The sequence below is a fragment of the Protomyctophum bolini genome (genome assembly GCF_963924005.1).
Source record: "Protomyctophum bolini genome assembly, chromosome: 23".
Classification (NCBI taxonomy): domain Eukaryota; kingdom Metazoa; phylum Chordata; class Actinopteri; order Myctophiformes; family Myctophidae; genus Protomyctophum; species Protomyctophum bolini.
In genome coordinates, this window is record NC_137884.1 from 10,727,475 (window position 1) to 10,736,043 (window position 8,569).

An 8,569-nucleotide genomic window follows, 5' to 3' on the forward strand; every position below is an offset into this window, starting at 1 on the left:
GACGCACGCTCACACGTGGAGCACGCACGCACGCACACACACAGAGCACACACGCAGGACACTGAGCTCATCTGGCCTTGCTCAAAGTCTTAGATTGACCTTTAACCCTTTAGGTCTGGTGAACTTTCCACATACCAACCTATTAGATCAGCCAGCCATGACTAATGAAGACCTGTCTGTCTGTCTGTCTGTCTGTCTGTCTGTCTGTCTGTCTGTCTGTCTGTCTGTCTGTCTGTCTGTCTGTCTGTCTGTCTGTCTGTCTGTCTGTCTGTCTGTCTGTCTGTCAGCATTTAAAAAGACAGAACATAAATGGACCTCAAAGGGTTTGTATACACTCAGAAATTTTGCTGAGATGGTGACTTGAAACATTTAGCATTATTGACAGAAGTGTGTATGTGTAATATTTCACATTATTTAAATGTCCCTGTGTACTGTTAACCCAAGTTACAGCTGCTGCATCAGTTGATAAGGCACCTTGGGGCTCCATTTTCATTTGATCTTTCTAAATACACTGTTTTGGGATTTAATTTAGCAGTGGGGAAGGGGTGTTCCCCCACTAAAGTTGGCATTTTGGTTACCTGTCTAAATCCCTAAAACACCTCCATTACCCGTTATATCATGCATAGGTGTGGTTTGGGCGTTACAATAATTAAACCAATCAGCAGTTCACGTGCCATTGCCTTTGAGAGATCCCTTATCCGTTGCCCGTTAGTGCTATATTGCTTCTTAGTCTTACTATAGCCCATGAGTGCATGAGTGTTGCGTTGCTGCCTTGAAGTCTCACTTGTGCTGCACCCCAACCCCTCAAACACTGCAACTATACGTACTATAGGCCTCCTCCCTGGCCTGTGTGTGTGTGTGTGAGGGAGGGAGGGAGGTATATGACTGACTGACTGACTGACTCAGACAGGCGGACGGACGGACGGACGGACGGACGGACGGACGGACGGACGGACGGACGGACGGACGGACGGACGGACGGACGGACGGACAGACAGACAGACAGACAGACAGACAGACAGACAGACAGACAGACAGACAGACAGACAGACAGACAGACAGACAGACAGAATTAAATAATCTCTAGTTGGGCAACTCATTAATGTATGCCTACAGGTGTGTGAACCGGTGAGTAAGTGGGAAAGTCAGAGCCATGTATCAAACGTGAAATATTCATTGGTATGCAAATGAGACCGTCCAAGGGCAGTGAAGAATAGCGCACGCACGCACATGCACACACACACACACACACAAGCATGCACGCACGCACGCACGCACAGTCGCACACACGCACACACACACACACACACACGCTCTCTCTCCATCTCGCCACTTATTTAAAATAAATGTAGGCCTACTTGTTATGTGATTATTTGTTTTTTAATTTAATGTAATTGGACTTTATTGTCCAGCAAATAAAAATACACGCAATTATTTTTTCAAACTTTCAAACATTATATGAAATGACTGCCATAACCCCAAATATAAAGTCCAAATGTTATAAATAATTCATGACACCTAGGAAACATACCTAACCTATATGTGTACACAATCAGAATTGGACTAACGTTTTGCTGTGTACCTTCTATAGTATTCAGTGGCCATAGAGATGACCAGTGAAAGAGAGTACTATTTCTTTATCTCTACACCTTAGCCAATGAGGATGGAATATGGGAAATTGGACAGATCTGTGTTGATCACATGACTATAGAGATAGTGTATACCGATTTGCGTGATGTATGGATAAAATGTGTACGAGTAATGTAATCTCATGGTGGCACTATAAGAGGCCGTTGTGAAGAATTTGGGGTAGTTCGACATCCAGGGAGTGTGTGTGTTCACTGTGCAGAGTTTGGCATCGGCCGGGCCAACGGTGCCGGAGATTAGCTGTACAGACACACACAGACAGACGGAGTGCATGTCACGTTCTGGTGAGGTGAGGACCCAAAAGCAGGACAGCTAGGCAGGTGGTGATAAAACCCATGGTTGGGTGTTTAAATAAAGGTGAAAAGAGACAGATAACACAAACTCAAACTAGCCAGCCTCTCCTCTTTAGCGTAAATAAAAAGAACGTTTTTGCTACTCACCAAAACAAAGGCGGGTTGTGTCATTAGAAAGCCTATACTTTCCTTAGTGGACACACTCTGAGCCCCCCATCAGACGTTACATATAAACGGTACTTTTTGGGCAAAAGGGGATTTTGTTTCCACCGGGAAAACATTTTATTAACATTTTATTTATGCTAAAGAGGAGAGGCTGGTCTGATTTCGATTTGAGATTTAAAACCGAAAGTCCCATAGTCTTATACTGCAGGGCAGAATCATAGAAGGCTATGGACCAGAGCTAGACTATAGGGAACAAGTGCAATATGGTGTTGGGTGAAATCAACCCTCAAGGCTTTCTGACAGACATATGGGAGGGGATGGGGGAGGAAAGCCTCAGGGGCGAGGCTTCCCCTCCCCCAACCCCTCCCCTACTGGGTGGGGTTTCACTTTTTCCTTACTTACTGGGCGGGGGTTTTCTAACCTGACGCTGCCAGATCCAAGAAGCTTGCTACACAAATTTGTTTCACAGCTTATTGGGATCTGGGATCTCGGAAGCAAATTCGATGACGGGGCTGTTCCTCTTTTTCAAGATACTTGGTAGATGATTGGATGGGACCGTCTGTCTATCACCGTGTGGGCGTGCAAACACAACCAATCATATTGAGGTGTCTATATAGCTTCACATCCGGTTTCGCACATATCCCGCTGATTGGTTCGAACCACGGAGCGGTTCGGTGTTAGCCCAACTCCCTGAGAGATCCCAGATGGTTGCTGTGTTGGGGAACATGGTTACCCAATACCGCCCCCATCTGGCAGAGTCAGGTTAGGGGTTTTCCTTTTCTTTTACATAACTTGGGCATGTTATAATGAAGTAGACTCTAGAAAGCATTCACATTCACAATGAGGGCTGTTTACACATGAGAAACACCTGGGGAAGACAACATAGAACCAAAACAACTAGAACAAGAACATAGAAATATAACATCTAGATAAGAAGAACAGAATCAAAACAAGTAGAACATCTAGATGGGCAAAGTCTGTGACCGTGACAGTGCAACCATACCTTCGGGCTGGTGGTGGAGTCAAAGAGAAGAGAGAGGGGAGGGGGGGGGGGGACTGGTGCTGTTAATGATGGTGGGTGGTTTGGATGCAAATTGAAAAAGTGTGTGAGTGAGTGGGAGAACGCAATGGCCCACACAGCACCCAGGATGCTGTAGAGTGCACGCACACGCACACACACACACACACACACACACACACACACACACACACACACACACACACACACACACACACACACACACACACTTTTTCACTTCTGCAATGAAGCTATTTTCTCTGTTTCTCCCTCTGCGCTTGTACACACATTAACTCACCCCCATCTCTATCTCCCTCTCAAAACACATTCACTCCCAGTCACACTAATGCATTCCCGTCATTCATATATACTAGCACACTGTTTCCCAAACACTGGACCCATTTGTGGGTCTCCGATAACTTTTCATGAGTTGCTTTATTTTTCTTGTCTCCTATTTAGTTTTTAATAATTTCAAAACATTCTCAAAAAACATTCCCAAAAAAGCAAACATTTCAGGAAGAAAAAATGATATACAAATACGCAAAGTGATGCGTTGTGTGCTTGTAGATCTGCTATTTTTTACTGTAGTTTCAGTTTGGGTCCGGGACAAACATCTAATCTCTCTGTAGGAATGACCGTGTTAGTGGCTGGAGAAACAGTACAGAGGCATTGGTAAAGGTTAACCAATGGTATGTTCATTCACCAAAGCGCACTATCAACTGGCATGAATACAGGGAGCTCTCTACTCCAAGCACAGACTTGATCAGTTCACAGGCAAAATGGCAGCCTTTTATACCCAGCTGGAGATAATGAGAATGGACTATACCATTTATTGTCTTCAAATGAGAACATACTACATACATAAGCATACAATAAATATGCCAATATGCTGTGCAAAATAAGTAACAGAGGACTACTCTGTTACACTCTCTTATGGGTCTCGACCTGAAAAGTTTGGGAACCACTGTATTAGCAGGCACAGCCATGCACACACGCACACACACTTGTATACTTGAGTGAGGACATTAAACATTTTAGCACACCCATTTTATGAATGCCATTCTTTTCATGCAACTTTTAACCATAACCTTAAAGCAGAAAATAGCCCCAAATGGATGTATTTGACTCCCATTTGAAAATATGTTGTGCCAGACCCTATAGCCTATACGATTTGTTAGCATTCTTCAATATTTTTCAAAATAACCTATAAAAACTTTTAAACTGCTCCTCATTGAGGAGCCCCACTTTGAGGGGCCGAGGTAAAAGGTATATGGAGATGATGACAGTGAGGAGATCGAGAGAAAGCTACAAAGACATATACAGAAAGGAAAATTAAATTAAATTTAAAAATATATGTATTTATTTATACCTTGTTGCAGAGCCATGTAAATAACAGATTGTTGGCAAGCAACGCTGTGTCGTACAACAAAGCATGAATAATCCATAAGCCTGAACAACATTAATTTTCTACAATAGCCAATCTATTTTCCTCTCAGACACCAGGAGAGCAGATTGAATTAACAAGTGCGTATTGATTGTGTAAATCATAGTGGATTGGGTCATCCTCCTTGCAATTATGTGAGATACAAATTGAATGGATGGGAACAAATAGAATATCTCTCTCACGTCAATGCAGGGCCTTGTTAAAAGGTGCTATGAAAGATAGACCACCCACTGTTAAACCTAAGATTCCATCACACAAGTACAGTATGTGGCATTCTTAGAGGGCCCCCTACTGTTGAGAAATGGCGGTGCACCAAATTACATGCACTTTGATTCATAAATGATGCCTTTATATAGTGTTTTTTATCCAAGGCGCTTTACATAGATATAGTGCATAGTGATAAAATAATTGTTCCCCATGTGTGTGTGTGTGTGTGTGTGTGTGTGTGTGTGTGTGTGTGTGTGTGTGGCTGACACACTCATTGGCAGCTGTCACCTTGATAGATTACATTGTTGAGAAAAAACAACTGCACTCCGATTACTTTCAGAGGGGTGTGTTTGTGCGTGCGTGTGTAAAATGATGTATACATAAAAAATGATGTGTACATGAAAAAGAATATGTTAGAGCAGCGGCAAAGATTTTGTGACGGGGACACAGGAAATGGGATTTAGATAAGAGAAGGTATATATTTTAATAGCAGATCAGAGTAAGAATAAGCCCACAACACTGCAACATGATGTGAGATTATAGATCTGGTATTTTTTTAGGATAGGATTCAGTGGTTCAACTGAATTTGAATATCAAATGAATATCAGATATCTGGAGTGTTTTAAAGTGAGCTATCCTTAGTTTCTTACACATGTTATCAACAGTATGGTGAATGCAGATCAAGTGTGACACTTATCTTCATGAAAGACATGAAGATAAGACACTTAGATGTCTAAAAATCTATTCTAAGTTTCCGTAGCTTTGAATCATACACTAAGCTGATGTCAGAGGACAAAAATGACAAATATAAATGGTCATAAGGTGTCCCACTCTGCCTGTATTCATCCAATGTACATATTTGTATGGTCTTAAGTTCACGTTCATGTTTCTTAAACCAGCCTATATTGGGATTTGAGTATTTGAGGTGTGAGGCATGTGGACACACACTGGCAGGGACCATTATGACAATACAAATTATCCATACATTCTAAAAACCAGGACACACAAACTCCCACCTCCGTCCTCCCCAGCCTCCTTGTGTCAAATGTATTAGTCTATCACAGGAGAAGATCGAGCCACACCACCAAACTGAATCCAATAAATGGTTAATCCTGATGAAAATTGGGCCTGAATTGGTCAAGATTTGCAGATAGAAGAATGTTTTGTATATCTTTGAGTCCTTTTTATGCTCAGCGAGATAGTGGTGATGATGGCCTGATGATGGTGATGATGGCCCTCATATGTATCAAAGAGTGTGAGAAGAGTGAAGCATAATTTTTAAAGCTAAAATGAGCACCTACACCTATAGGCCTACATTTGGTGGTATAAATGGTTAAAATGTATATGTAATGGCAATCCTTCACTTCAAATTTTGTTGCCCATTACTTCACAGGTGGTGGAAGTGATCGTACGCAGCAGTGCACACAGAAACATGAATGATGTATGTCCAGTCGTAGAGCTCAGTTTTGCTGTATTTATTGAAGAGTTGTGCAGTTGAGATGAACACAACGACGTCGAGTCTGTGGGGGCTATGGGGCTGTAGCCCCCATGAAGAATTAAATAGCCCCTTTTAGCCCCCATGAAGATTTTCGTGGACATTTTATATTAACATTACAGGTTTTCTGGGAATTATTGACCCTCTGTGACTCTGTCGCAAAATTCCGAAAATGTGAACCTCTCCGCCGGCTGTTCAGAGGTGTTAAAAGTACTCAAATGCTAATCAGGTTTCTTTTGTTTTCACCTAGCCAGGTATTATATGCCTACAGTACAGTGCCCATAGGCGGCGGGTGTGTAAGGCTAGGGAAGGCTTAGCCTTCCCAAAAATTATGCTGGGTATTTTTTTAAATATATATAATATATGTGCGCAGTATTATATAGAAGGCTATTGTGTGTGTAGTGTGTGTGTGTTGTTGCTGCTCCCTGGTGATCGGGTAGGTAGGCTATACAGCAACTGGCCTAATCAGCATATGATTGGCTACTATTGGTATGTCTGTAAACCTCGTCCGCTTCCAGTCGCTTTGTAGCAAACAGTAGCGCACGCTGGTTTGTTTTGGGAAACAGCAAAACGCAAAATGTATTTTCCAAGGCAAAGATAAAGTAATTCAGAAGAAGAAGCTGTGACTCGGCTGTCAGAACTCAGCACCACCACCAGTGCCCGCACGGTTCACAGTTCACACACCACTGCAGCAACACTGACACGTTCAGCGGAGTGACTGCTGTCTCTGTGCCGTCTGTGAAGAGCCATGAGCCGCGACTCCCGGGAGGGGCAGCAACACCGCCGGGTAATCTACACAGACTATAGTGAGACTACACAACGACTCGAGAAAAGACCCATATCGTCCAAAATAGGCTAATCAGTTGCTGTCTGTGTATAGGCTAATTCATTGGTAAAAGTATGCTAAATAACTCATTTTTAGACCATTTGGGAAATAAATAAATCCGCGGCGGCGCGATCTAAGGGTAATGGACACATAACGGACACCCGGGTATAAATGCAATAATTTATTAACAAGAAAATAATGAATATTTACAGATATATGGCATCATGCATAAATACAATCAACATGAAACATATTACTTATATTACATTTTTTTTTTTTACTATGGAGTCTTCTCTCGTGTATCATCAGATGTCCGGCTCCATGCTCGCCTCTCCTTGGAGGCCAGTTGGGTCAAAACAAAGTACACCACATTGTGACTGTTGAAATCTGTCGGTGAGCACTTATAACATAGTTGAAACATCAATAATGAGACAGACACAATTCAGAGTTTCAGAGTATTGGAATAGAATGTATTCGAATACGGAGACAGCAGTGAAGCGTTACAATGGAACACCGTACTGATTCCACACATCTCAGTCAGGCTTCAGCTTAAATACATTATTACCCCCCCCAGGGGTGGGTGGGTCTTGTACACATGACATCAGAGACCTCCAGACCACACATGTCACAGAAAACAGCTTCTCATGGCTTGGTTTATGACGTCCTTAAATGTACAAGCATTCCACATTTCCTTGACATTTCCCCCATTTATTCATTTAAGAACTCAAAACCAATATCACAACTCTCCGGACGTAGAAGTAGGCGAAACGACCCTGAAATCACATATCAGGTAAAAAAATTCCTACAAGGCTCTCTTTAAGTCTATCAGAGCAACCGCCCTCAGGCCTACGTTACACAGCGTCACCACAGTTTTATAACAACAAACAAGGCGAAGCCGTCCTCTCAGAACTGTCCACCTGCACACTTGACAGTGTGCTGCAGGCGTCACGTGGTTAAAACTGCACAGAGCAATCCAAACCGGCAGTCTTGTAGCTCCTGCACAGGGCTCAAACACAGAGCACTAGGCTATTGCACATCTCATCCACAAGCTCAGCTTGCAGATTGGCCATCTTGACAGAACAGCTGCAAACGTCACAGCTTTCCAAAGACCGGAAATTGTCACCGCACAGGTGACGCAGCATCATTCTTCTGAAGCACATGATCGCAGAATTCAGAGTCCAGAGTGCCAACAGCACTTATATCCCTCATTTAGGAAACCAGCGTGGAGACGTTCGCGGATAGCAGACTAGCCACGCAACAGCTGTAGTGAGTCTACAGTCCACCTGCCTGCTGGCAATATAGCCTGGTTGTGATATGTAGATGTGATTGATATTTTGTGTTTGTTTTTTTCATTCTATAACAACACAAAGTAATTTAATTTATTTGATGTATTAATTGTATTTTATATATTACTATGTTATTACTAATTTTATGTATAACTATATTACTAATTGTATTTATTTGATGTATTACT